General features: G+C 49.3%; 1 protein-coding gene and 1 pseudogene across 7 annotated transcripts in view; one reads left to right on the top strand and one right to left on the bottom strand.

Annotated features, from left to right (window-relative positions):
* LOC101840611 overlaps positions 1-5863 on the bottom strand; it is a 64354-nt pseudogene extending 58491 nt beyond the window's left edge.
* Rreb1 (ras responsive element binding protein 1) overlaps positions 1-12660 on the top strand; it is a 178185-nt gene that overhangs the window by 47496 nt on the left and 118029 nt on the right. For 2 of the 7 annotated variants that reach the window (XM_013110607.3, XM_021224985.2), the window contains exon 1: positions 5355-5479. The exons of 1 other annotated variant lie outside the window; for it this stretch is intronic. The gene's annotated coding sequence lies outside the window, so the exon portion shown is untranslated. Of the gene's footprint in view, positions 1-5096; positions 5188-5354; positions 5484-6002; positions 6117-6752; positions 6871-12660 lie in introns of those variants that run through there. 4 more of the 7 variants (XM_021224983.2, XM_021224984.2, XM_005066378.4 and 1 more) reach the window with 4 other exon arrangements.

The raw sequence follows: 12660 nt of genomic DNA on the forward strand, positions 1-12660 counted from the left end.
CAGGTCCCCCTCTTCTCCCATGCATCTCTTCCCCAGAATTCATGGCACTAGTGAGCTGACTCCCCATCTCTGTAGGTAACAATCGAGGGACCAAAGCTAACAGATTCTACCTCCTCCCCTCTCCTCCGCATTCCTGCACTGACATTGGCCACTCTAAAGCAGCTTGGTCACGTCCCTTCTTTTATACCACACTTCTTGGTTAATGCTCTATAGTTTCTTTCACTTTCTCTCTCCCATATTCAATCGGTCAGCTTCTCCTTGTTCCATGGCCTATTTTATTTTTCCTTTTCTTGAGACAGGGTCTCGCTATGTGTCCCTCCCTTGAATTCACAATCCTCTTGCTGAGTCCTAGGATTCCAGGCATGTGCCGCCATGCCCAGTTTGTGACTTAATGTCTTGAATCAGTTTTCTCCCCTCTACCTCAGCAGCAGCACCTGAGTGTTTGCTTTCTGAGGTGAACTCTTCTACTAACTCCTAATGAGTCTTCCTGTCTCTTCTTGTCATCTTCCAGACCATTCTCCACAGTACCTTGAAGGAAGCTGGCTGCCCTCCTCTACAAGCTCTTCCTTGGATGAAGTCCAAGTTTGCTTAGTGGTTTGCAGAGCCCCCTGGCTGCTGCTCCTGCCCCCCTCCTCCCTCCCAAGCTGCTGTTACTGAGGGAGGTGTTTGCAGTTCAGGAGACTGACCTTGTGTTGTGCCTCTGTGCCCTTGTGTTGGCTGCTCCCAGACTTCTCTGTCTGGTGTGCACGGCCTCCTCCTCTCTGCCTGGGAGGCACTACATGTCTCATGAGAATCAGTCGGCTGGGCCACCTCATCCAATCAGCCTTCTCCAGTGTCCATATCCTTTCCTTCATTATCCACTTCGAAGGCATTGTCCTGTTTCCCATTTATTTCTCCCTCAAGTCTCAATGTCACCTACTTACCTTCTGCCTCAAATAGACTCCCTCCAGACCTTCTCTCTTATTTACCTCAAGCATAATCTTGGTCCTGATTTCTTTATCTCCACATCCCAATCTCCCTACCTCTACAAGATATTTTTCTGACAGCTTTCTTTCTTTTTTTTTTTTTTTTTTTTTTTTTTGGTTTTTCAAGGCAGGGTTTCTCTGTGGCTTTGGCTTTGGAGGCTGTCCTGGAACTAGCTCTTGTAGACCAGGCTGGTCTTGAACTCATAGAGATCCACCTGCCTCTGCCTCTTGAGTGCTGGGATTAAGGTGTGTGCCACCACTGCCCAGTTTCACAGCTTTTTCTCTAAGAGATTCCCCCTGCTCCCCAAAATTCTATCTATGTAATCTCACATATTTAACTGTGTCCCATCATCTGTTAATTCTTGTCCATGTGTTAATCCATTCATCCATCCTAGAACCTTTACCAATTTTAGGAAAAGGCCTATAATTTGCCACAATACTGCTTTTTATGTCTACTGGTTTTGTTATATATGTTTTATAATGTATATATGCCTTCAATTAATTACCCTTTTGATGTTAATTTTGGCTTTTGTGTGTGTGTGTGTGTGTGTGTGTGTGTGTGTGTGTGTGTGTGTGTGTGTTGTTTTCTGGACATGCTGGTACCCTCAGAAGTCAGAAGAAGACATTAGATCCCTGGAGCTAGAGTTATAGAAAGTTGTAAGCTGCCTGATGTGGGTACTCAGAACTGAAATCTTATCCTTTGGAAGAGCAACATATACTCTTAAACACTAAGCCATCTCTCAATCCTCATATGTTTGTTGTTTTGAGATAGGGTCTACATAGATAGCCTTGGCTAGCTTAGAATTTGTAGTAATACTTCTGTCTCTCTCTGTCTTTCCAGTGCTGGGATTAAAAGTGTGCACCATCATGACTGGCCTAATTTGTCAGTTTTATTCCCAATTTCTATCTCTTAACTTGCTGGTGATCTCTGTAGCTAACTTACATTGTGTGTGTGTGTGTGTGTGTGTATGTGTGTGTGTGTGTTTACATATGTGCAGGCATGGATGCATATACTTTGGTGCACAGGTGGAAGCCAGAGGATAATATCGTGGGGTGAGTTCTCTCCTTCCACTTTGGGGGTTTGAGAGATTGAATTTAGGTCACCAGGCTGGGCAGCCAATGACTTTACCTGCTGATCCATGTCCACAACCTTCAAGTTCTTATTTACTTTTTTTGTTTATTTGTTTGTATTTGTTTTTCTTTCCTTTTTTTTTTTTTGGTTTTTTGAGACAGGGTTTCTCTGTATTGTTTTGGAGGCTGTCCTGGAACTCACTCTGTAGACCAGGCTGGCCTCGAACTCACAGAGATCCGCCTGCCTCTGCCTCCCGAGTGCTGGGATTAAAGGCGTGCGCCACCACCGCCCGGCTTGTATTTGTTTTTCAAGGCAGGGTTTCTCTGTGGCTTTGGAGGCTGTCCTGGAACTAGCTCCTGTAGACCAGGCTGGTCTTGAACTCACAGAGATCTGCCTGCCTCTGCCTCCCAAGTGCCACCTCCCAGCATTGCCAGAATTATCTACATGATATAAAAATGGTGATGACTTCTCATGAGACTCCATGGAACTTTGAACATTTGAAAGTATTTTGCAGAATAAACTAAACTGCAATAAAACTCCAACTTTGATTTTTGTTGCTGTTCATGGTCCAGCATGATGGTACAAGCCTAGAAACCCAAGCTTTTGGGAAGTGAAAGAAGGATGGGAGTATGGGGTTGGCCTAGTCTACAAGGGAAGAGCAGGGTCAAATAATACATCAAAACAAACAACAAAACCCCTGTGCCTCCCAAGAGACAAGTAAGTAAGGTAGTAATGTCAGAATGCCCATCCTTGACCCCCTTTGTTTGAGCAGGTTATGAATTGCAACCACAAGACTAATTTCTATGATGACTGTGTGAACTATTCTATTTAAAGACCAGCCCATTTCCTCCTCAGCAGACCAGTCCTCAAAACAAGTTTTGGTAATAACACTTGGGAGACAGGATGGAGGTGGCAAGGGGCTTAGAAGAGTGGAATTAGCATGGTGTGTTGGCACACGCCTTTAATCCCAGTACTTGGGAGGCAGAGGCAGATATACTTCTGTGAGTTTGAGGCCAGCCTGGTCTACATAGTGAATTCCAGGACAGCCAGAGCTACATAGTGAGACTGTCTCAAAAACAAAAACAAAAAGTCAAACCAAACAAAATCAAAAGCAAACAAAAAAGTAGAGTTGTTAGGGCTGGTAGAGCACTTGGTTAGAATGAGCCCATGCAGCCAGGCGTTGGTGGCACACGCCTTTAATCCCAGCACTGGGGAAGCAGAGGCAGGAGGATCTCTGTGAGTTCAAGACCAGCCTGGTCTACTGAGCGAGTTCCAGGACAGGCTCCAAAACAATACAGAGAAACCCTGTCTCGAACCCCCCCAAAGGATGAGCCCATGCTAGCACTTAATAAATGGGGCATGATGGCAGTAGGACCACAAGTTCAAGATCAGCCTCAGTTAGCAACTTCAAGGCTGGCCTGAAGACCTTGTCAAAAAAAAAATGCTACTGCTAAAATTTACCAGATAGTTTTGCTCAGCAAACAGTAGACCCTGGGAAACACAACAGGTTCTGAAAACTTACTTTTAATGACTGGAAGGCAAAGAAACAGCCAGCTGAATCAGTTCCCTCCCAGTCTGTGGTTTAGCCTACTTATCTCAAGTCAGGAGTAATGGCCCAACTGTTTTTCTTTGGTTCTAGAGAATTCTATGTTGGCCAGGCTTCATTTGTTCATTTTATCCACAGACAGACACTTCTGTCTGCAGCCCCTCCGAACTATAGTACATTGAAAGGAAGACTTCAAATTAAAGTCCATAATGGGCTTTACAACTGTAGGGTGTTCAAGCAGCCTATGGGGTGGAGCCAGGTCATACTAAGCAGTGTCTAGCAAGCTTTCTGCATGTATAACATCAACTCAGTAGTCCCCAAATGCATAATTTTATAGCCCTGCTTTCTGTGCTTTCACCTTCAGAATTTTGGTGTGTGTATAAAGGTAACTATCATTCTTATCTGTCTGAAGATGTATCCACAGGCCGAGAACAAACCCCTTTTGGAAGCTAAGTAGAAACTGTTTTACTAGTTGGAAACATGTCAGCTGCCTTATGGAGGAAGCACAGCAGAGGCCTGGTTTCTCTGGGTTCTGTGATAACTCGGTCCAAGGCAGTGGGTGGCTTCAGGAGCCCCGGGGATGGAGAGAGGCTCGCAGGAGGACCCGTGCTTTTTCAGAGTTGAAACAGGAGCTCTCTGAGAGAAAGAGATATTGCATGTGGCTTCCCTGACGCCTTGAAGGGAGACGTGGATGACACAGCACCAGCCATTCCGTCGCGGGGTGGGGACAAGGTGGAGGTAGACGCCATCCTTAGGCCCCTCTCGGGCAGGCAGCCTCCACCGAAGCATCATTTGTAGGCAAAGTTAGAAGGCAAAATGACAAAAGTGTTGGGCCCTTGCGTTTGTCAGAAGAGAAGCACGCGCCAAAGTCGCTGCGCTGGTGGGAAGGACCAACCTGGGAGAGAAACTGCAAGAGGTTGGGGGCGGGGTGAAGCGCCTGCTCTTTAATCTCCGGCCCCATCCTCTACTCGCCCCACCTGGATGCAGGGCGAGGACCACGTACTGAAGGAACTGTGCGGGTGGGGCACTGTTTTCAGATTAAGGGAACCGGAGCCGGATCTGGGGTCCACCTTCAGCACACTACCCTCTCTTGGGCCTCCCAGGCGTCCCCCCAAGCTCTCTCCGCATCTCTGCCTCTCCCCTGGACTCTGTTAAAATAGTGAAACAAACCGTGTTGTAAAGTGATGGAAAGCCGCGGGCTGAGAGCCACTGGCAGCGAGGGGCTGGAGAGGAGGGGGCGCGGTAGCCGGAGATAGTGGTCACCAGTGAGCGCTGGGTGCGTCGGAAATTCGCTCAGCTGCAGTCGCTAAGACCCTTCCCCTCGGGAGGCAGGGCCCGCCCCTGGCCCCCGGCGCCTAGGGAGGGCGTGGGGCAGATTTAGGTCTGCTGTAGGGGGTATGGTGAGGACTCCACCTCCGTCCATCCTGGGATAGTGGCAACTGCGGTTGCCTAGCTAAAATTGGGGCGGGGGTGACGACAGGGACAGCCGGGTACCGCGGTCCTCTCGACTCCCCCAGCTCAAGCCGCCGCGGCTGCTGCGGCAGCTCTGTAACACGTCCCCAGGAGACTCGCAGGAGCAACACGTGATGTGTCTACTTATCAGGGTGAGAGGGGGAGAGCGAGTCTCCGAGCGTGCGGGCGAGGAAGCGGGGCGGGGGGCCGAGGCGGGGGCCGAGAAGACGGCTGGGGCAACGGGGTCGCCAGCTCCTCGCCCACCTCCCTCCCTATGGGAGAAGAGGAGGAGGGGAAGTGACTGCGGAGTTGATGAACTTTGCACATCCAGAAACGCCATTTTGATTCCTTTTCCGGAACAAGTTTGCATCTCTCCTCGTTCTCTCCCCGAAGCCCACCGGTCCCTACCGCATCATGCCTGGCAGCCCAGCACCCTGCCGGGCCGTAAGTACGCGTCCCGGGTCCCCGCTTGCGGCACTCGGGTGACTGTGAGATGTCCCGGGCACTGCCGGAGCGACCTTTTAAAGAACTTTTTGGGGATGGGGAGGGTGAAATGTGCACAGCGCGGTGTACTTCTAAACTCGGTGTTTGGCAGAAAGGACCCGTGCGCCCCACGCCGCGCAGCATGCGCTCGGTTGGGGGTGCGGGGTAGGGGCGGCCGGGATGAGCTGGGCAGCCCTCTCCCCTCGGGCTGCGCGCCCGGCCGCTCCTCCTCCTCCTCCTCCCCTTCCTCCGCTCCTTTCCCCTTCCCGAGCCGCCGGCTCTGCCAACCAGCTCCCTGCGCGAGCCGCCGCAGCGCCCCGCCAGCGGGACCTGATGCGCATCCATATTAGCCGTCCGAGCGCAGGAATCCGGCCCGACCCGCGCCGCCGAGTTTATTTTTAACCAGTACCGCCGGGACTCGGATGGTGCGCGCACCGCGGGCCAGAAACATCTTCCCAGAGCTGCTCTCCATCTTCCGCCCTCTCTCCCCCGACATCCTCCCCCCCCATGTGGGAGGGGAAACTTTTCTCCTACATACTTTCTAGTCTCTCTCGGGTCGGGAAGCACGAAGATGACGGAGCCCGCCCGCCGCCGCAAGGTATCCGGGGGTGCCCACCCGGGGTGCAGGCGCGGGGGCTGCCCGTTCGGGGCTGCTCAGTGGGAGCATCCGCCGCGCCCTGCTCTGCGGACTTTGATCCTCCCGGGCGGACGGCGCCGGCCGGGAGGGGCTGCAGGCAGCCCCGAGCCCTCTGCGGGCTCCCGGCTGGTGGCGGGGCTGCGGGCGACCACCGTCGCTGGGCTAGAGGGGAGGCGGCGACCCGGGCCGGGCCGACACGTATTGTTGGTGACTCTGAGGTTGACTGGGTACGAGTTTTGGGGGAGCCCCCGGCGTGGGGCGAGCCTGCATCGCGGAGGGGGGGCTCGCGCCCGGCGCCGTCACGAGCACAGGAAGGAGGCCGGGAGCATCCGAGGCGGGGCCGGCGCCCGCCCCACCGCCCAGCTGTGGAGCGCGCTAGGAAACTTTTGTCCGCCGCCCGCTGGACCAATTTTTCTGGAGTTCTGGGGCTTCGTTTTCTCCTCGCATCCCGGCCCGCACCGCCGAGCGAGGAGGGTGGGGGAAGCCGGTGACCGTGGTGGTGGGGAACCGACGACGACGAGAGGCAGCCCCCCCACATCAGGCCCTGCTCTCCGCTCCCCCACCCAGTTCGCGGTCTCTTAGGAAACTGCGACCTTAATGGTTGCTAAGGAGCAGGGGAGGTCCTTCCCGTCGCCGGCCCCCTCCCTGGGAGGCGGTGTGTTTTCTGTTCAGGGCCAGGGTCGCCTCGAGGATGTGACCCGCTCTCTGGCCCAGGGTGAGTGCGGGGCGCAGCGACGGTGCCTGCGGGCAGCGGGCCCGAGGTCCAGGGGCGCGGGGACCCCACTGGGCTCGAGCTCGGCCACTTGACAGGCGCCGCGTGCAGCTTGCGTCCCTCGTCCTCGGTGCATCCGTGATGGGTTATAAAAGAGGAGGAAAGTTATTTCTCCTTGCTCAGCAGATTTGCCCTCCCTCGCTCCTTACTGGTTCAGAGATAGAACGTGAGCCCAGATCCGGACGAGCAGTTCACATTCCATTACGAAATTCTACACGGCTTCAGAGCCAACAGCAGCACACATTCGGGGCACTTTGGAGGGGATTTTCTTCTTTGGGGGATGCTGGTGTAATGGTGGTGGAGGAGACCGATACAGGAGTGAATAAAAAACAAACTTTGGGTTATGTTGGAAACCTTGCCTTCAGGTTTTCAGCCCTCGGTCTTGTTTTGGAGCTAAGCATACCCTTGTTAAAGCTTATGGGAAGAAAGTTTGCCTGTTGGATGTTAGAAGTTGGCAAAGTGTTTCAGCAAATGATCTCTGCAAAGGCTGACTTGCTGCTTGTGCATCCCCTGGTTGTGAGATTACTTCTTCAGATAATGTGGTGGTCTGTGTCTGAGTGCGAGCGTATTGTGCAATAGTTAATTTGAGTGGAAGGTGGAGAAATGAGAGCAGCCAAGAAAAGAATGTGTTGATGTTTTTTTCACATCCTCGAAGTTTGATGCTTTCTTGAGTAGGCAGGTATAGTTTCCAAGGTAATTTAACCCGGAAGTCTGAGTTGGAGGCTAAAGTCTTGGTTTAAATTCTAAAGAAAATTATGTACATTCTTTTTAAAGAAGCCGTAGTTTTTATGGAAAGAGTTCAGTATACTCTTCAAACATTACGTGCAAGGGTGGACTCGTTTTAGAGATTTAGAATTTTTTGTTTTGTTTTACCTTTGCCCATTGGGGTATCTCCTGATGGGTCTTGCTTTGATGTATTTAGTTACACTGATTAATTAAACTTTGAATGTCTCTAATCAAGTTTTAAATGTGTGAAAAAATGCCCTCCCCAATTTTTACAAGAGAAAGGAGTACTTTGATTTAAGTTAATTTAACTTTTCTCCGTTTCAGGTTAGTTAACTTACACTGTCCCAATCTTAACGGAGTATTTTTAAAGTAAGCTAGTAGTTTTTTCAGGGTGTTTGGTTTTTAAGGAAGGCTTTATCCTAAGAAATGCTGCTGATGCTCAGTGGTACATGGGATATTCTCTGGGTTTCCCTGGATACAACTTTTTTCCTCATCAGAAGCTCAGACAGCACGCTTACCGCAGACGTGATGGGGAGCATTTGTTTGACTCAGCTGGTACAGGTGGTACATCCATTCCTAACCATTTACATCATCCAACAAGTGACCTTTGGATAGAGGGATCTTTATTTTAGATTTCTTCAGGCAGAACTATCCAAGAGAGCTTATTTGCATCCAGTGCAGGTACTTGAGTATGGAAGGAGGAAAATAAAGCCTAAGTGTGTGTTAGTCCTCATCAGATCCACAGCTGTTTATTGGTTATCTGCCCTAAGTCAGGCACTGGCTAGCAGCTGTTAGCAGACTTCTGTTTTTTACTTTTCTGTTTTGAATTGCTGTGTTGGTTCACTTCCTAGGTCAATTTGGAAGTCTTTCTTGCTATTGTGTGCTTACTTGCTAACATCACTTAACAGCTTCAGCTAAGTACATTTCCTGGTTAATGAAGTTGAAAAATTCTATCCTCTTAGGGTTTTGCATGGCATAGTTAATATAAACTTTTACAAAAATTGGCTAAACAGGCCCTCTAGAAGCAGTGAGAAGTGGGTCCTTTTGATGTTTCTATTCATTATCCTTCTGAAAAGTAGGTGGTGCTTAGAAGGTCATAGGATAAGGGTTGCTAAGCAGCTAAACAGAAGGATGCTAAAATTAACCGAAGCTTTTTTGAAAGGGAGTCCTTCCCTGTTTTACATTATTTACTAGGTTTAATTGATTTCTGAATCCTACATGGTTTTTGACCTAGGAAGGTAGGATGTTAAAAGTGGCTTTTGTTTTTGTTATTTAAATCATCTTTCTTTTGTCAGTGTCTTCAGTTGAAGTCCAGTATTCTCTGACCCAGTGCTGTGGTATCAAATGGCAGCTTGTCTGGGGTGTCTTTCTTGTCTCCTGAGAGGTAGAGCCTCCCTGTTGCTATGTGTGTAGCTTCACCTGCTTTCGAGTTAATAACAGATTTTTATGTTTGTTTTGGAAACTCTGCATAATCTACAAAATGATGTTTTACCTTTGTATTTTATTAAACCTATTTGCATTCAAAAGATTGAAGTGCACTATAGTTATCAATAGTAACTACAATATAGTCCTTCCTGATGAAGACACAATAGCTTTCTTTTCTCCTAGATGAGTTGTGGATGTGGCTGTTCCTGGTCCATGTTACTGTACATTTCTGGCTCTGTTCATTCAATCCAGCTCACAGATAACCCTTTTGAAAACAATTATTCTAGGCTTAGAATACATTTGGAACGACTGAGCAGATGTTAGAAGGCAAAAAGTATTGTGGTTTGCATTTTGCCTTTAGTGTGCTTCAAGGTTCTTGAAGTTTTTCATGGAGATGAAAGATGCAGGTTGGGTTGAACTGGTGGCTGGAAACTATCATTTCTGTTGAGTGGCAGGCCTGCTGCAAAGCCAGAAGCTTCCCTGCCTCAAGGTTATACGTGTCTTTCTGACCTATCAGACAGGCCTTGTAGAGTCATTTTTTTTATATTCAAATATAATTGAGAGATTGGCAGGTTTTCCCGTGTCTTTTCCCTCAGTTTTTAGAGTTAGACTGTAATTCCTGGCTAGAAACAATCAAGTCTGTCTCTCAAATGCAGAGGTCAAAGAATGCTTGCCTTGCCCAGGGGTGGAGGAGAAATCAGAGAGAGGTAAAAGGTGCACCATCTGAACCCAGAGGGAGGCATGAGATGTGCTTTCTGAAATGCATCGCTTGCTTTTAATTTCCCCCACTCCCACATGGCAAGTCGACCAAGGAGAGGAAACCTGTCTGCTGGTGTTTTCTTTGCTGCAGAGGCAGAAGAATGAGGAAGGCGGGGAGGAGCTCTTCCTAGTGAGCAGTTAGTCTTGTTAGGCCATGTCATCAGCCCAGCTTTTCTCAAGGTCTCTCTTGTCGAGTTCCCTGGGTGCCCACAACATGGTCTGACGGGCGGCATGCCTGGAGATTTCACCCTGCTAGTTGGCAGCTGAAGGGGGGAGGAGGGGACAGGGAGCTGAGATCTGCACCCTGCTTTGATGGGCCTGCGGGCTGCAGGTTAGCGTCTGCCCATCAGTAGAGGTGACTGCTGGTTGGCGGATAGGTGCTTCAGACAAAGCAGTGGAGAGGGTGGAGACTGTTTGTTCTGTGTGATTCAGGCAACTAATGCTAAGAGAATTCGAAAACCTCCGTAAAGGCCGGGGCCTGCGGACCGGCTGCTACTGCAGCAATTCACCTGAGGGCTCCTGGAGGGCGGTGCGGCTCACTGGGTGGAGAAAGAACTAAAACCCCCACTGGTTTTGTCAGACAGCCAGACTGGAGAGAAAAAGTCTCAGTGGGGGTAATTAGATAAAGCTTTTAAATGCTCTATTTGTTTTTCCCCTGAGCTTGCTTGGTATTTCATCCCCTTTACCCCCTTTTCCAGGACTGGGAAAGGATTGTTATAAAAGCTTTTGATGAGCTGGTCATTGGATTACTTTTACATTTCCTTGGGGGGGGGGCGGGAGGTGTAGCTTCTTGAACTAAGTTTCAACCTCCTTTTGTGAAGACATTTAGCAAAAAATTCTAAGTTTGAACTCGGAACAGCACAGATTTACAGCTGGGTCCATCCTGACCCCTGACCGCTGGTTGGAAGCAGCCTGGCCTCAGTGAACTTAGTATTTAATATGTACTGTGGATTTCTCTCTCTGTCGTGGTGTTTGAAAATAAGGCCAGATCCTTTTGGAAGTAATTCTCTGCTTGAATTTGAAGGGGTAAGGGGATTCAGACAAACACCAAAACCCCCTCTTAGCAACATTGCTGCCACCAGATGGGATTATATATATTTTTCAGTAGCTTTTCTACCTCAGGGCATTGTTAGGAGGGTAAAATTAATGTTCCAGAAAGTCAAACTATATATAGAAGACAGTGGTGTATTTTGAGCTCAAGATACTTTGTGGGTATCCACTCCAGATTTCCTTTCTGGAATTTTTTCAGTTCCCTTACCTCTGACTGAATTTACCTAGAAGTGTCTCAATTGGGGGTGGGGGGCGGCATGGCACACTGAATTTTTTTTTCTTTTTGCTTTCAGTGTGGAAAGCAGACACAACTAGCATATTCTTCTTAATGGGGTTTGCTTAAGGATGATGGACTTTAAGAGAAATCCATGTGGTAACCTTAGGACTTACTGGTCAGAGGAATGGTGTCTGGGTATATTTTACTGTGGTCGCCCCCCAGCCCCATAGGGGAGGGGTTCTGTTGGCCTTTAAGGAATAGAGACCAGATGCTGATACACCTCCTGCAATGCATGCAGCATCGCAGGGCATCCCTCCTCCACTCCCATGCAATGGAGACTTGATTGTTCAGATATATCCAGGACCAAGGTGGAAAAAGCCTACTTAGCAGCAGTTGGACTCAGGGTGCAGCTCTACTCTGCTGAGCTGGGTTTGATCCCTGGTACCCTCAAGGAAAAGAGGGGGCGGTACAACAGTCATGTCACCAGCAGACTAAATGTGCACTCTGTATTGCATGCATTTTGTTGGGAGATGCAAAATTCCGTAAAGTAGGTTAATTCTTTATTTCATGCCTGTAAGGGAGCTCGGTTGGCAGGTTCAAAATTGGTTTCACAGGCTATCAGAGGGTGGGGAAAATGTTGAGTGGCATTAATACATTTGAAAACCCTGTTGGTAAATAAGTTCCAGAACTCATCTGCCTCTAAAACAACCTAGACCACCGACAGGAAGCCGCTCTTGTGGGTGCTTAGCTTTCCCATCCCTCTTCAGCTACACGCCGTCAGGGTCTCCTTCATCTTGTAAGTTATGTGGAATATACTTTTTTTAAATTTCTTTTAAGTGTTTGAACTCGCCCTTACTTGCTTGATGCTTTTGGGCACTCATAGTCTCTCATTTTTTTTCTCAAATTTTTGTAAAATTCTTACATAATTATCTATCTATCTGAGCTGGGTCTTTGATCCAGACATGTCTTCTTGAGGGGGGGTGGGTTATCCGTGGCAAGATAGGATGAATCTGTAAGAAGACGAGGACACAGGGATGGAGGTGGAGAGGCAGATGCTGTATGGTCAGGGGACCCCAGCAGGAAATGTCCATCCCTGTCAGGAGAGAGATGCTTTAACCCTTGTTGTGCTCCTCTGCTACCACCGTGGTTTTTCAGACGGGCAGCTGGTGCGGCCTGGAGGGTTGGGAGTGAAGGGGCCAGTGTTTCAGAAGAGGCAGGGCTGTGATGCTCTTGGTGTGGTATGTGCCTCTGGACCCTGCGTTTCTCTCACACCAGCGGTGCACAGCTCAGCAGTCGCCGTTCAGCCCCTTTCTTGAGGAAGCTAAGGGACTGTGGCTTCCAGTGTTGAGGTGTTTTCCTGTCCTCTTCTCTCACCTATGAACGGGCAACTCCCAGCTCTTTCTTTTTACAACTTTGCCCAAGCTGGAACCCTCAGGCACCTCACCCTGCAGGTACTTGTAAAAATGAAAGTCATCTCCCTCCCTTCCAGAAAGGGATCTGAAGTGTGAGGTGTGCCCAGGCAACCAGGCCAGGCTGTCTACCTCGCTGTCTTCCGT

This window comes from Mesocricetus auratus, unplaced genomic scaffold, assembly GCF_017639785.1.
Source record: "Mesocricetus auratus isolate SY011 unplaced genomic scaffold, BCM_Maur_2.0 Super-Scaffold_100013, whole genome shotgun sequence".
Taxonomy (NCBI): Eukaryota; Metazoa; Chordata; class Mammalia; order Rodentia; family Cricetidae; genus Mesocricetus; species Mesocricetus auratus.